Consider the following 7,052-nt stretch of genomic DNA (forward strand, 5'->3'; position numbering starts at 1 on the left):
TGTAAAAAGCTTTCTTCTCCACAGTGCAGTTGTTGATGTAGATAAACGTCCTCTTCAGCGTGTCAGTGCTGTGTTCTGTTGTTCTCTTTGTGATGATGATGACTGGCTTTAACTACTTTCACATGAGTGGCTAATAAAAGGAGCAGCCCTCTTCTAAGCTCATATCAAATAACATGATAACTGATCCTCTGTGTCTGGAAGCCACTGAGCATCATTAAACCCCTTGATCAGTCCAATAGACTCATTGCACTCATCCAAACTACTTATCACATTCTCAGATACACATGTCAACTGGAAGCCTATGAAGAATCCAGTTTACAGCCAAGTCGTTATGGACTGAGCTACTGCAGCCCCAAGTTGCAGTATGTCTCAAAATGCCTTTACTGTGCGAGTCTGCGGCACCGACAACTGCTTGACAGCTGAAAGTATGACCAACTGTTGCTGTCAAATATCAGGTCTGAACATGGAACCACTGAAGGCGTGATCAGTGATATGCTTAAAAGACAGACTGAGCTAAAATTCCAGCTAGCTATTGTATTGTAATGAAATGGTGTGTAGGTCAACATTGGGTGGGATATATTTTGGGTTTTTTAAAACAAAAACAGCACTTTTGTCTTAAATTCAGATAGTTTACTTGCTAGTGGGACAATTGTCATTTTCAAAATATAGTTCAACCATTGCTGAAAAAGCGAGAGGGGACCAGCTGCAGACCTCCACTGTGGAGTCACTTTCAGTGCAGGACAGGAAATAACAAACTTATTTTTTCTTGTTTTCGTGTCACCTATAGGGCGTAACTTAATGTATTCTCAGTTGTTTTCGCTACACTACACATCGTGGCAATGATAGGTAAGCAATGGTAGCATTATCCAAAACATTGGAAAAGGTCTGAATGCATGGGTCTTGGCATATGTTCGCCGTCAAAATAGCTACCTATATCAACATTTGTAAACCTAAATCACACAAATTACAGAATGCGGGTACGCTATTTGTCGCTTTAAAAGAGGCTATATGTAGTTTTTCAATGAAAACACAATGAATCAAATTTTCACTGCCTTATTGTCAATGTAAACTCCACATAAGGATAATAAAGGTTTATGTGATGAAGCTCGTCATACCAAGCGAGATTCAGAGGTTGTTGGTGAAAACATTGAACATCAGAAAGGCTGGAGGCACGGAGAGTCATGCCAGAGTCGGTGCAATATATAATATGCAATGTTATGTGTTTCCACATTACTTCACCAGTTAATGCGATCCACATTACTATCCTGTAAACCACCAGTGTTATGTGAAAGTGTTGATTTTAGCCTGCAAGAAAGGATGTAACGCTACAAAGCAAATGTAGAGTGATTTGTTTATACTAGCCTTGATTCAAGGCAGGAATACCCAGCTACATTAGCACAGCTCTACCGCTGTTTGCTTCGTAACGTTCAATTTAGATTTATTCTGGATTTACTGATACTTGGGTAGACAGCTTCTCCACCGTCCCAGTCACTAAAACTTACGTGACCCACATCTTCAGGTGCTAATGCTAGTAATACACCGTTGGCATATACTAATTTGAGTGATTTAGATCTATAAATATTGATAGCGGTAGCTATTTTGACGTCAAACATGCCACGACACATGCATTCAGACATGCAAATCAGTCACTGCTGCCAACTCCTTTTCTAACTGCGTAATGTGTGTGTATACAGTGGTTAAAGTAAAAGTACTTTTACAGTACTATATTACTTACAGTAAAGTGGATGTGTCTCCATTAGTTTTTTAATAGTGGATATTTAGGATATTTACATAATTATCGATACAGGTATAGGCTACAGGTTGTATTGCATGTGTTACGACCTGGCTCATGTGGGCAAGGAAGATAACAGTTATTTATTTGTCGGGTAAAAGTGACGCGCAGTAAACTGCAACAGAAAAAGGGCCGATCCGATGCTGCTTAAACCAATGAAAACAATATAACCAAAAAGAAAACTTCACTGAGAGAGATAGCGAGCTTAACCTACTCGAGGCAGCAAAAACAACAAACAAATTCAAAACCAAAACACAAACAGAGCAGCACTCTTAGACCTATCGAACCTAACACCAAACAACTACACAGATGCAGCAGAATCAGATTAAACTAAACCTGGGCCAGGTTTTCATAAACAGGTTTACCATCGCCCATCTCAATATTAACACACAGCGGCCCTGGGGTGACAAGCAAACACTCTATTTAGCCGCAGTCGCTATCAATTGCCGTCACTTGATTGGAGGAATCCACCACCGGCTGCACCAATCATCGAGACCAGCCAGACAACAGGAGGAGTCGACATTGTTTGGTCCAATCCCCAGCGGGCAATCCTACAGCTCCTTAGCGTACAGCAACCTTACATCTTCACTCAAAACAAGACGGCTACTAATACACAGGGGCCATAACACATGTGTGTTAACTTTTTACAGATTTTACAGTTTTTAGTCTATTAGCTATAATCCTTATAGTCCAGTTCCCACAGTTGTCAGTTTTTCATATTAAATTGAGCAGACTGCAGTAAAATGCCATAGTATATTATTCTTCAAAGGGAAATTATGAATGAGAAGTGGGTGTACAACATATTTCTACTGATTTAAGTTATACCTCTGGCAGGGCTTTCACTATAGGCCAAGGTTATTCTAGGTCCTCTATCTAAGAGCTTCCCTGCTGGATGTCAGAGAGTTCACTGCTGAATTGATATGCTGCCTCTTGCAATCTTACATCATTACTTCATCATTGTCTTGGATGTAACTGTAACTTTGACAGATCCATTCATCGTCAACTGCTTATGCTGTGTACAGAGTCGTGGGGGCTGGAGCCAATCCCAGCTGACATCGGGCGAAAGGCGGGGTACACCCTGGACAGTTCACGAGTCCACCGCAGGGCCACACATAGACAAACAAACACTCACATTCACACCTAAGGACAATTTTAGAGACACCAATTAATCTAGCCTGCATGTCTCTGGGAGGAAGCCGGAGCACCTGGAGAGAACCCACGCGGACACGGGCAGAACATGCAAACTTTTTGAACTTTTGTCCTTACAATATAAATGGTATTCTTTTAAATGAGAGAAAGATTCAAGTAAAGTTCAAATTTAGTCAAGTTTAGTGATAATTTCAAGCAAATAAACAAATAAATTAAATACATGTGTATCCGAGCTGGTCCCGGTAGCAGACTCTATAAACTCTTTATTACATTGGTTAATATGTCCTGTCTCACTCCTCCTCTTGCTGGTCTTATGCTAAGACCCACCTTTTCCACCCTACAACACTTCTAAAGAAATAAGAACACCTGTAAAGAAATAAGACTGAAATGTGACATCAGAAATAAGACATCATCTTGACATTAGTAAAAAGTGTATGTGACAAAAGAGAGTTAACATCAACATCAACACAAGCACAGGTTCGTGTGCTGTGTCACATGATGACCTTCAGAGCCCTCTGAGTAGCAGTCCTCTTGCAAGGGCCCCTTTGTATCCATAAATCTTGTCTTCCACACTTACCCTCCTTACAAAGGCCTCATATGTTTATAAATCTTAGTTTACTCATATCAAGCCTGGCCCCAGGTGTTATCAACTTTATGTGAGAATATAACAAGGTGTCATTGTCTCTCATTTGGGTGTCTTAAGTAATTTCAAATCATGGTTTTCACCCCAACTTCCCCTCTGACCTATTAGCAACATTGTTTTACTGGCTGGGTGTGTGTGTCTTTGCACAATGTGAGGCGTATGTGTGATGTTGTGAACTCTGAATACTGTGTCTTCCTATAAAAATGTGAAGGCCGCAGCATGAGAGTAAACTGCACGTCAAACTTCAGTCTATCCTTCAATAAACACCTTAAACATTATAATCTTAAACATCTTAAACATTACCCTAGAATTCCGTAGTTATCAAGCTAGGCATATGGAATATTCAAGCATCATGGCTAAATGTTAAGTAAAATATCTTCAACACTGTCTCTAACTATCAAACAACCGAAAGAGCTTTGGCCAGCTTACAAATCAACAATCAACTTACAAAATCTTGAAATTCAAGCATGCGGTCAAATGAAAAAAGCACATGTATGTAAGTATTCCCAGCCTGTTTCCACTGATCATCCTTAAGATGTTTCTACAACTTGATTGGAGTCCACCTGTGGTAAATTCAGTTGATTGGACATGAGTTGCAAAGGCGCACACCTGTCTATATAAGGTCCCACAGTTAACAGTGCATGTCAGAGCACAAATCAAGCCATGAAGTCTAAGGAATTGCCTGTAGACCTCAGAGACAGGATTGTATAGAGGCACAGATCTGGGGAAGGGTACAGAAATATTTCTGCAGCATTGAAGGCCCCAATGAGAACAGTGACCTCCATCATCCGTAAATGGAAGAAGTTTGGAACCACCAGAGTTGGCCGCACTGCCAAACTGAGAGATTGGGGGAGAAGGGCCTTAGTCAGGGAGGTCGCGATCACTCTGACAGAGCTCCAGGGTGTCTTTGAGGAGAGAGAATATTCCAAAAGAACAACCAACTCTGCAGCAGGCCTGTACTGTATGTGGTCAGACGGAAGCCACTCCTCAGTAAAAGGCACATGATAGCCTGCCTGGAGTTTGCCTAAAGGCCGCTGAAGGACTCAGACCATGAGAAACAAAACTCTGAAGACTGAACTCTTTGGCCTGAATGGCAAGCATCATTTCTGGAGGAAACCAGGCACCGCCCATCACCTATCCAACACCATCCCTACTGTGAAGCACGGTGGTGGCAGCATCTTCTATTCAGCTCTCGCTGCCTCAGTAAAGCAGCCAACATGCAAAATGACCCATCCCACTCTGGCCATCATCGGTTTGACCTGCTGCCCTCTGGCAGATGCTTTAGGTCAATGAAATCACAAACAAACAGATTTAAGAAAAGCTTCTACCCAGAGCCATTCGAGAACTGAACACTGCCAACACTGATAATGACTGTGAACTGTCATTGTCATTGTCACTGCACAGATATTTACATTTTATTTCAACTATACTCTGTGTGTGTATATGTACTTTTTATTGGAGCAATTTCTTTTACTTACTACTAATCTTACTACTAAGATTTTCAGTACTTTACCCGCCGATGACTGGCGTTATGAAGCAAACAACGGCAGATCCATGCTAATGTAGCTGGCTGCCACTGCCATGCATCACTGTTGGTTTTAGAAACAACCCATTCCATATTTGCTTTGGACTGTTACGTGTCCAATAGAATAAAAGCCAACTCTGGGTGGGTTTTTATATCCCAGTCAAAGCTGATGTCTCTCCATAACTCAAATGCCTTTCCAATGTTTTCCGGTGTTTTCGCCTGACACAGTTCTGATTCTCGTTTGGCCTGACGGGCTTCAGCCTGCAGGAGAAACTACTGTTGTCCTTCTACCACTGCTCCATCTGGATTGTACTCACAAATTGTATGCGTGGTATGCCAGCTGCTCAGCATTGGACAGGAAAGCCCTTCAAATGGTCAGCAATACTCCACAGAGGATGAATGTCACAACTTACATTAAGCAATGGATTTTGAGGAAAATCCGACCTGATTTCTTATGGGATGCAGCATAGTAATGACTTCTGTTTAAGGCAGCTCCATATAAAGATGGAGTTTCTAAGCTCTCCGCACAGGTACTCTCAATTTCAGCATATTGCTATTTTTAAGTAACATAAACCAAACCCAAGCATATGGAAAGCGAGTTAGGCTGATGATTCTAAAGCGTAATTTATACTTCTGCGTCAAATTGACAGCGTAGCCTCTGCATAGCCCCCTACCCTACGCCGTCACCTACGCTGTAGCCTGACGTGTATCTCCTCAAAAATGTAACTACACGTCGAGGTGACGCGGACCGTAAGCTCTGTGATTGGTCGGCTGGGTAGCCTGGCAATGCCTCCAAGCTGACAGGAAGTGCCTGTGCTTTGAAGTAACTTTTGCTATCGGCCAAAACAGCGGCTGCAACACGGTGGATCAATATATTTGACCGTCACAACCCGAGCGAAATGACTCGTTTCACTATCAGAATGTGACCCACTTGGTCAATAACATTTGAAACGGCTATACCAGCCGCACATATACAATTTTACCGTTCCTTTTAGCGAAGGGCTAAACCGGAAATTAGCCTGCTTGTCTGGCAAAAGTCAACACAGTGGATGCTGTGGCGCTACTGCCGACTAGCGTTTGGGGGTGTAATTGCAGAATGACGGACACACCTACGCACAAGTATGCACGGCAAACATAATTTCAGAACTTCCCTTTTTATGTTAGTCAGGATAGCTTCACTTACTTGGGTGTTTGTCACTTACAAGTACAGGGATTTGGTTGACAATAATTTCAAAACAGCGTTTCATAAGGCCTTGCAGGATATGGAGAGATGGTCAACCCTCCCCTTGTCTCTCACTGGTAGGATCAATTCTGTAAAAATTAACATCATGCCAAGTTTTTTAGATTTATTTCAAGCCATACCAGTCTTTTTTCATAAATCTTTCTTTAAGGAATTAAATAAATGACAGTATACTTTTGTTGAATAAAACAGTACCTTGAGTAAGGAAAGAATATTCGGAAACAAAGAGGGAGGATCGGGTCTACTTGTATCTACCTGAGTACACTTGCATCATCTTGTCACAAGATCTCTGACGTAATTGCTGACGTAATCTGCACTCTGCGCATGCGTTGGCGTCTGTAGCCACCTGTCGGAAGCTCCGTCTTGAACCGGACTCTTATCCAGTTTTAATCCACTTTTTTCGTTACATTTTTTTTATATCCTTTTATTTAACTTAACTTTATTTAAGTTTTACGTGGGTTAAGGATTTTAGTCATCCGACATGGATTTTAAGATAGATGACCGTAAAAACGCGATCAACGCTACTGATCGCAACAAAGCTCCGGTGACTATGCAAGCCGAGATAACTCTGCCCCATGAGGACTGCTCACTCCTTAAGAAAGCGAACAAGAAGATTGCTGACCTTATGGAAGACATCCGACGACTTTCAGAGGAACTCAAAGAGAAAGATTCCCTGCTGACTGGCTTTATGGATGTGGCTTCA

The sequence above is a fragment of the Micropterus dolomieu genome, linkage group LG23 (genome assembly GCF_021292245.1).
Source record: "Micropterus dolomieu isolate WLL.071019.BEF.003 ecotype Adirondacks linkage group LG23, ASM2129224v1, whole genome shotgun sequence".
In the NCBI taxonomy this organism is placed as follows: domain Eukaryota; kingdom Metazoa; phylum Chordata; class Actinopteri; order Centrarchiformes; family Centrarchidae; genus Micropterus; species Micropterus dolomieu.